The 9630-nt window shown below is 41.0% G+C and overlaps 2 long non-coding RNA genes across 2 annotated transcripts in view; one reads left to right on the top strand and one right to left on the bottom strand.

The window, feature by feature from the left end:
• Positions 1 to 6984: 6984 nt before the first annotated feature.
• LOC109514490 (uncharacterized) overlaps positions 6985 to 9630 on the bottom strand; it is a 21963-nt gene continuing 19317 nt past the window's right edge. Inside the window, exon 3 of the long non-coding RNA XR_002167994.1 lies at positions 6985 to 7005. This is a non-coding gene — a long non-coding RNA (uncharacterized LOC109514490). The remainder of the gene's footprint in view (positions 7006 to 9630) is intronic.
• The window catches only part of LOC109514492 (uncharacterized), an 8994-nt gene continuing 8274 nt past the window's right edge, over positions 8911 to 9630 (top strand). Inside the window, exon 1 of the long non-coding RNA XR_002167995.1 lies at positions 8911 to 8983. This is a non-coding gene — a long non-coding RNA (uncharacterized LOC109514492). The remainder of the gene's footprint in view (positions 8984 to 9630) is intronic.

Consider the following 9630-nt stretch of genomic DNA (forward strand, 5'->3'; position numbering starts at 1 on the left):
TCTGAATGAGAATAATGACGATCAAAGATATAGCGCAACAGTTCTGATCACAAGCTGCAATTGCAGACTGCTGAGCACTAACAACTTCCGGTGATGTAATAACGCGCCACCGTTGGTTCAAGATTTACCTGCTTTATTTTATCTGTTTAAATATTTTTTTGTGAAAATGAGACTGATAGGATGATTAGGGTGCAGCGTACATTAACACAAAAAATATATTACAAACATGTAAAAAGACACACAAATGGTTGTTTGGGTTTTTTTCTCCTCCACACTCCTCGGATCTACTTGGAACCTGTCTTAGATCTACCGATCGATCAGGATCGACGTAAAGGGCACCCCTGGTCTACACTTTGCTCACTGATCTGGACCAGGGGTGTCAAACTCATTTTTGTCAAGGGCCGCTTTGGGGTTGCATCTTCCTTCGTTGGGCCGGTACAACGGTGAAATTTAATAAGATTTTTATATATTATTACTTGTACAATTTAACTCAACTGTGTTTATAGATTACCAATTTGGAAATCAGTCAAATTAACGATGATAGTTTGTTCAATTATTGTTGGAGTGAGTGTTAACAGGAGTATTAAATTATCACAAAACCTCGACATTATTTGCTATCGGTTAAAATTTGACATCGACATTATTTGCTATGGGTTAAAATTTGACATTTCGGTACTAATTTTAGCAAGGATAATGGAAGTTGACCCACTTGATTTGCTTTCGCCTGCCACATAAAATGATATGGCGGCCCGGATCTGGACCCCAGACTTTGAGTTTGACACCAGTGATCTAGATGATCTAAAAAAATAAAATAAAATAAATAAAATGTTGGCGAATTGTTTTATACATTTTTGTTTTGGATGGAAAAGTGTTTTATATCTATTTGATCATTTCAATCTCATAAAAAAAAAATAAAATAAATGAAAGCACAAAAGCTTTTATTCATGTTATTTTGGAGGTCTAAGCCTTTTAATGTACAGGCACTCCCCGCTTTATGAACTTTCGTGTTGCGAACAACGGTACATACGAACATTTTTGCGGGTACAGGTATGTCGAAAAATGTTCTCGGACAGAGATGCTGTCAGTCAGATTTTGTATTGCGCGCCTTTTTCCGAGTACTGTAGTACTTCTTTCCACCGCTAATACCGACGTGAGGCGCTGTGAGAGGAGGAGGAGGAGGAGGAAACGCTTGTCCCCATGAAGAAGTTCGAGACGGAACTCTCTCCCCCTCCATCATCTCCTTAAGCCTTCGAGTACATGTTCCAAAAGTATGTTAAACTTCATTTTATTACACTTATATAAGCCTTAAACCTACTTATATAAGCCTTAAACATACATTCCATACAAATATAGCACTGAAGCAACTTACATACAAATTCAGCCAGCGAACGATCCTTCGGAATGTATCTCGTTCGTTACCTGGGGAGCGTCTGTATTGTGCTCCTGAATTGTTGTTGCTGAACTGAATGTGAATTTATTATCATTGATTGATTTGTTTGATTTTGTTTTCAGAATGGTGAAATAGTTCAAACGGTGCATTCATTTGATTTTAAAAAAATAATAATTATTCGCGAATTTTTATTGTTTACTTAAATTTTGTTTGATGTTGTATTGTTGTGTTGAGGTTCTCTTCTGTTGCGGTCTAAAAATCAATGTTGATATAGTTATTTTTCTCTGTGAGTGTTACTATATTTCTTTCTTTTGTACTTTAATGTTAATCAGGTTTCAATTTAAGAGAGAAGTATATTTCTAACAATTCTATAGGCAAATAACAATTATCGCGGCAGAGTTTTTCTTTTTCTTTTTAATAAACGAGAAAAGAAAAAGAGGGGGAATTATAGTTAGCGTAGAAAATAATGGGAAAACAATTGAGAAGCTACTTTTACTCATGACCATGCTTCCGTTCACAGCAGAGGATATTTGAGATTCCATCTACATTAGTGCAATTAGAAATCCTCGTGGCGTACTGGGTGGGCATAAATTGGTTAACCAGGTTGCTGACGGGATCAACTGCCTCCATTACAGTGTACAGAAGCTTGAAAATTACACTGAGGAAGCCTTTTTGGCTATTGGAAGTAAAACAATTGACAGTCACCTCTCTGATGGCGTTCCGGGACCGCACAGCGGTGGATGTGCTCTTGGCTGAGGCCAATGGAGGGTGTACGATATGTGGTGAACGGTGCTATTCAACCACGCCCGGAGGGCCCCGCACACTGAACCGGACCATTGTGGCGTGACCACGCCCTTGTCATCAGAATTAGTGGGTAAGACCTTTGTGACATTTAAAAAAGAAAAAATGGTGTGTTAATCTCTCTTACATTTTTTTCCCCGGCTATCTTGACATTGTGTGGATGTTGCTGCCTTTCCTGTATCAAGGCTCTGCTTATCCGGTTTATCACTACGGCTGGTACGCCCACAACGTCTAAAGTGAATGGAATGTACCCTCTGCTGTTATTTTTGGATGGAAAAGGTTCTGATATAGAAAACGGCTCGGCTAATGGAGACACGATTTCACTTCAATATCAGAATGTCGTAGATGATTTTTAATCATCTTTTCCTGCATTTTCTTTCCTCTAATTATTTTAAAAATGGTGATAACCTATTTTTTCATCCCCTGAGTATAACTATGACATGACTCCACTGAATAAAGTTTGACAGGAAAGTTCTATCACCGAAGTAAGGATGCAAGACGTCAAACAAAGATGAACAAGACAAGAAGCTGTGACGAGTCAATTGAGAGAAAAACAGACTGTTCACAAATTGCCAATGATGCACCACAAGCAAATGAAGCATCAGCTCACAGAATTTTGCAAAATGATGAAGCCACTCATACATCTTCCATCATCCCGGTGTGGGTGTCTACCAAGAATGAACCAGAGCATGAAGTTCTTGTTTATGCGCTCCTTGATACACAAAGTGACACAACATTCATACTTGAAGAAACCGCAAAGGCTCTACACGCGACAAGTAAACCAGTTCAGTTAAAGCTCACAACAATGTCCACAAGAAACGCAGTAGTATCCTGCCACAAATTATCTGGTTTGCAAGTGAGGGGATTTTACTCAAATAAATTAATTCCTCTACCAGTCACATATTCAAGAACCTTTGTTCCAGCCAATGTAGATCATATTCCCACTCCTAGAACAGCCAAAGTGTGGCCTCATCTTGAACACATTGCAAATGAAATTGCACCATTACAAAGTTGCGATGTGGGCCTTTTAATTGGCTACAACTGTTCTCAAGCTCTTGTTCCCCGACAAGTCTTGTCTGGCAAGGAAAACCAACCATTTGGACTAAAAACAGATCTGGGATGGAGTATAGTGGGCTTCGGCAATACATGTCTTGATTATGGAGATGATATTGGATTAAGTCACCGAATCATTGTGAAGCAAGTCATGCCAAGCATTAAATCCTCTTCGAATCTCAAGAGTGAAGTACACTATGTGAACAAAACTCAAACAAAGGAAATGGTCTCACCTGCAGACGTCATCGAGGTGTTGGAGTCTGATTTTGTTGAGAAGGTTTCGGAGGACATTAAAACGTCCCAAGAAGATATCAGATTTATGATGAAATTGAAAGAAAGCATCAAGCATCAGGATAATGGCCATGATGAGATGCCACTTCCATTCAAGACTGAAAAACCTGACCAACAACAAGGAGTGCACCATTCATCAGCTCAGATGTTTGGAAAGAAAGCCAAGAAGAAACAAGCAGCACTACGTGGATTACAAGAAATTCATGGAGGAAAACAAAGCCCATGGAGATGCTGAAGAGAATCCGGCGGCCAATGCCTCAAGAGGTCTGACGGCTAAAGAACTCATAACATCGAAGTGGTTCACAGGCCCTGGTCTTCTCTGGCAGAAAGTTCTATCCAGTGGTGAAATCAAGGTGGGAGAGACATCAGTTAGTGACCCAGAAGTTAAAAAGGTTTCAGTCCTCAATACTCAAGGTAACGAACAAAACTCATTGGGGTTGAGTGGACGCTGGCGCGTTTGGCTGCCGCTGCTCTCCCACAATTTTGTGTTTTTATGATGTTTTTACGCTCGACTGTTTTACTGTCCTCGCACCGAATTACTGTCTTCATACGACAATCACTTCACCCCAGCCCCCCAATCCGCTTCTGCTTTATACCCGTAACCATTTTCGACTGTCTTCGTCCCGGCGTCTCAGCGTCCTACCTGCTCGGCTCTCGGACCAGGCCACGCGCCGTCTCCGCTCCGTTGTGCCCCGTGATCGGGATTCACCACTCCCAACTTCTTCCAGCCACACCGGGTCAGATGTCATGTTACTTTCTTTGTTTCCGGGATTTGCATGAGAGGCGTACCTAACAGCCTCTCATTATCATATTGGCTCTATATAATCTCATAAATGTGTTTCTTCTACACTTCCTGATTCAAATCTGGAACCCTCAGGAGCCTGAATGGATTCGTAAACTGCAGAAAATAAATTAAAATCCTTCGAAGGAACTGTACATCGCCTCCAGCCTTTATTTGGATTACCAACATTCTCTTCGTCCGAAATTCAACGAACACGCGGGGAAGAGGAGGCCACTCTTCCCCCAACACCGCCATTCCGGATCCGTCAGGATTTCAAAGGAGAGATTGGGGTTTCAAAGGCATCCAAGTGGTCACGATGTTTGAAGGCTGTCCCAAGACTAAGTTGAAAATTTCAACTGTCTAAATGTTTGACCTCAGGATTCCATAGGAGGGTTTGGATTCCACATCAGGTCCTGATATTTGACAGTGGTTCTAAAATGGAGTAACATCGTCTTGGAACATGTCCTAAGTTAGGGATGCAAATAGAATAAATGCTTCAAGAACTTTCCATAGTAGCTGGTATACCTGAGCCACATTGACAGCTGCGGTTACTAATTAGTGAGGGTTTCCAAGGAGCGTTTAGGGTTGCAAAAGCTAATCTTGAAGCTGTCACGGTTTTCTACAGCTGTTCCAAAAGTTTGGAAAAGTTGAAAAAGTCAGCTTTCTGAATGCGTAACCTCAGGTTTTAAAGCAGTCAGGATTTCAAAGTAACGATTGGTTTCCACGTGGGGTCCTGATTTTTAAGGATGAAACAAAATACCATAGGTTTTAAAATGGCCTCAAAGCAGGCCAGGGAAGGGGACTTTGCCTTCCAAGCAGTAGTTGCAATGTGGAGTTAAACATTTAAGACCTTTCCCAGACCAAAACTTGATCCCAAAATCTCTTTTGCCAAAGTCAGGGGTCTGACCCGCTGAGGAAGGTTGAATGCCGCCATTCTGAATCCGTCAGGATTTCAAATGAGAGATTGGGGTTTCAAAATCTTCCAAGGGGTCACGATGTTTACAGCTGTCCTAAGACTGAGTTGAAAAATTCAGCTGTCTTAATGTTTGACCTCAGGATTTGAAAGGTGGGTTACGCTTCCATGTCAGGTCCTGTTTTTTTACAATAGTTCTAAAATGGAGTAAAAATAAATGCCAGGAGGTGTTTAAACATTTAAGCGTTTAAATGTAAAGGTTAAAATATTGAATTTTGCTCCCAAGCAGTGCTCTCAGGTCTCAGTAGCGGTTGAAAAATGCCACAACGCAAAATGTCCCAGCACAGGACATGATTCCAAAAACCTCGCATCCGAAGCCAGGGCTGAGACCCACTGAGTAATATTGACAGCTCCAGTTCCTGATCAGTCAACGTGTCAAAGGAGAATGTGGGGTTTGAAAGGCCTCCCCAAGTGTTCAAGAATTTTGAGAGCTGTGCCAAAATGTAGCAACATTCTCCTCCTCCGAAATTCAACGAACACGCGGGGGAAAGGAGGCTGCTTCCCCCCCTCCAACATTTTGTGACCCCGACGTGATTTCGGACTGAGGTTTTTGCCAACAGATGGAACATCGGGCCCATTATTGACAAGGTAAGAGGACATTTATCCTCTCAATTCATTTTCTGTCTGTTGGCTGAGATCGAGGTAAGGATTACATCTTGAATTGATATTCCAAAAAGATAAATTGTGGCTGGATGAACAGTGTAATGCGCAACTGTAACTTTGTTTTAAGAGATTCACGAATAAAGATAAAGAAGTTCGCGAATAAATAGATTTGCGGTAAAGAGGTTGACGAAAAAAGAGATTTGCAAATGAAGAAGTTTGCGAACAAGAGAAGAATACAGAAGTTTGCAATAAATAGAAATATTCGCGGATAAAGAGTACAGAGAAGAATACAGAAGTTCACGATAAAGAGAAATATTCGTGGATAAAGAGTACAGAAGTTCGCGGAGAAAAAAAAGGTACCCTGGATCGGGTACTCCTGTGCAAGAAGAGGTTCAAACAGAAGAAAGAGCAAGACAATAAAATTTACTAAACCAGAAAATCCAAAAAAAAAATTCCTAAACCAGAAAATACAAAAAAAAATGACTAAACCAAAAAATACAAAAAAAAATCACTCAACCAGAAAATACAAAAAAGTGTCAAATTGATGAACCTGACATTTTTGGGGGCTCGTCCGGGATCGCAATATACCTGACGCCTCCAGACGCTGAGTCAATGGCCAGGAAGACCGTGGCCACGGCTGAAACACCCTTTCCAGGACTGGGTTTCGGCTTCTTGTCTGGGGGCTGAGGGTTGACGCGAATCCAGAGGAGAGGACTACTCTTGGTAAGTAGGGCAGCGATGTCCTGTACGTACTTAAACTCCGCATTTATACTCTTTCAAAGGTTGAATGAGTGTTTCCGCGCCGGGTTTACAAAGACGGAGGTCGGGGTTGGTCTTTAAACCTGTTTTTAATTGAAACCCTCTCAGGACAGGGGTTGCAGATTTGTACCAACCAAGTACCCAGACTTCACCTGTTATGAGAACTTAATTTGAGCCTGAAAGGGATTTATTAAGGAGGAACTCTTTCAAAGCATTGAATGAGTGTTTGCGCGCCGGCTAAAGACAGAGTGGTCTTTAAAGCCGTTTAAAGCCTTGAGCCATACTAGTCCCGATCAGGCAGATAGACAGAGTTGAGTCTTTAAAACTGTTGGGGGTGGCGGTGTCCTGTACGTACTTAAACTCCGCGTGTGTATAGAACGGTACCTAGTTTGAATGTAATCGAATAAAATGCGCTTAATGAGTGACTGTGTAACTGTGTGAGTGGAGGTTTGCTACCTCATTAGAACAGGACATTTGTTGTGGCAACTGTCTGAGGAAGCAGATGCAAGAATTTCCCGCCACTTTGGTATACTTTGGGACACTTTAGTGGTAGAAGGTTGGAAATTACCTCAGTCGGAGAAATTGTCACCCTGTTCAAGGGAAAAGTCAGCATAGTTACCCTAGGTAAACCGCTGACTCTCAAATTTGCAAAATGGGGATAATAAATAGTAAGACCACAGATTAAAAGAATCCTAAAATGAAGTTAACATGTACAGATTGGAAATTCGTAGAGAGCCAATGTCCTTCAAAGATAAAACATCTAAATTTCTGGATAAAAAAATAAAATTTCGCTGGCCAGTTGAACCCACAAACATTAGTGCACCCGCAGGATAATATTAGAACTATGTGCGAAAATGACAGAGAGAAAATGGATATGGATGGGTTCGAAGACATTGAGTTCTTGATGTTCTTGGCTGAAAAGAGGCAGAACGTGAAAGAGGAAAGGGAATAGAGAAAGTTGAAAAAAGGAACGGGTCAGTGAGATGGAATTTAACCACGACAAGAGCGAAGGAAACGTTATGTTTCACAGGAGAGAGGATGATGAATTGGGACTGGTAGGTATACAGAAAGGAGTAAAACAGAAAGTGGAGAGAGAAAATGAGCTTGAGATGACATCCACAAATCCTGTTACACCATCATTGTATTCATCCCTTCCAACTTCGACATCTCCTTTCCACCATCCCCTCCACCCTCGTTTCGAGGGGGCCATCCAATGACCTCTAGGGGAAGGGGAGATTTGGGAGTGGAATTTACTCTCACATACACACGCACAGTGAACAATCTGCGCCGAAATAGGGGCAGAGGAATGTCAAGAAAGACGTGGGACAGATCCAGGGGAGATTATTTGTTGGTGTTGTGGGGCGAAAGGACACATTTCCCATGACTGTCCCAAGAGTAAATTTGTAAGCGCATGACGAGACATTCCTGCTTCTCAGCAAGAGATAGCAACTTTCCTTGATAGCTTCGTGATGGAAGGAAATTTTATTTTGAAGGAATGCGGAAAGGGATTGTTTGACGGCAAATTGTTGGTGTATATCGATATTTGGATGAGGTGAGGCGTTCTCGCAGATGACAAAATTAAAAGTTTGGAGATGCTTGACCTGGTTGAGAGTGGTAGCAAGGTGAATAATGAATATATATTTGAAGAAAGTGAACACGTGCAACATCATTAAGCAGGATATCTAAAGACAGCATTGTGGTAACTCGGCGTGAGTCACATAATGAAGCAAAGATGTCGAGATAATTTGCCGAAAATAGAATGCAATAGCATTATCCTAATTCAACCAAATGTGAATAATGATACACACATATGAAACAGGCACTTGTACTCAACATGTTAAATGTAGCATGTTTCAAATGCTTTTATTCGTAATTTTATTTTTGATTTAATATTTAGGGATAACCGACGAACACATGTACTTGCTGAGATCAATTACATCAAAAGCTGCAGTTCTCACAACCATTTTTCACACGAGGACTCCACAGACAGAAACACTTCTTCACAGTGCGAGGACTGTCTTCCTGAGCCAGTTACAACTTTGGATGAAGAGTCAGCATCTGATCTAACACCTGAAGAACTTTCATCGAAAGTTGATCAGACATTGCTCTGTTGTGATGGAGGCAGCTGCACAATCAACGGGTAGAGGTTGATCGTCTGTAAAATAAATTATATCACATACATGTATATAAAATGTTTACCTGTGGGCTTTTTGTTTTGTTATTACCATATGAATGGACATTATTTTTCAGACGACTGACAAGTTACTTGTAAATGTAGGCTCACTAAAATTTCTGCAGCTGTCATAGTATCTTCATGGTCGGCTTGATATCTGTGGGAAAAAAAAAATGGTGTTCGTACATCAGTCTATACTGTATTTTTCTTGGAATAAATTCATTTTCAAGACAAACTATGATTCAAAATCTGGACTACCATGTTCCAGGGATGCTTTTCCTGTAAAATTTAAAAATTAAATTTACAGATGTAAATTATAAATATGTAGTGATACATATATATATATAGAGAGAGAGAGAGAGAGAGAGAGAGAGAGAGAGAGAGAGAGAGAGAGAGAGAGAGAGAGTGTGTCATGTTCCGTATTCGACAGCAGGTGGCAGGCATTCATTCTGCCGCCTGCACACCTGTGGCGCATTTGTTCTGGATTACACCTGCTATATCTAGGCACTCCGGCTGTCAACTCATTGCCGGAGTATTGCTTGCCGTGCCACTGCTATTGCCCATGCTCGTATTGTCGTATCCGCACTCTATTGCTATTTCGCTACTATTTCGTCATCCCAGTGGGATTCTCTTTAACGCGTTGTTCTTCGAGTATATTGTCTTATCTTTTCCTTGCCGTTTTTTGCAAGCGCTTTCTTTTCCTCACGTTACATTATTTCCTGGTTCTCGTTTTGACCAGCGTTTTCTGTTTTCCTTTTGACGGTGTTTTTTCGTTTGTAATAAATATTTGTTAGAAGACAAGACCT

Source organism: Hippocampus comes, unplaced genomic scaffold (assembly GCF_001891065.2).
Source record: "Hippocampus comes isolate QL1 unplaced genomic scaffold, H_comes_QL1_v1.1 scaffold216, whole genome shotgun sequence".
Classification (NCBI taxonomy): Eukaryota; Metazoa; Chordata; class Actinopteri; order Syngnathiformes; family Syngnathidae; genus Hippocampus; species Hippocampus comes.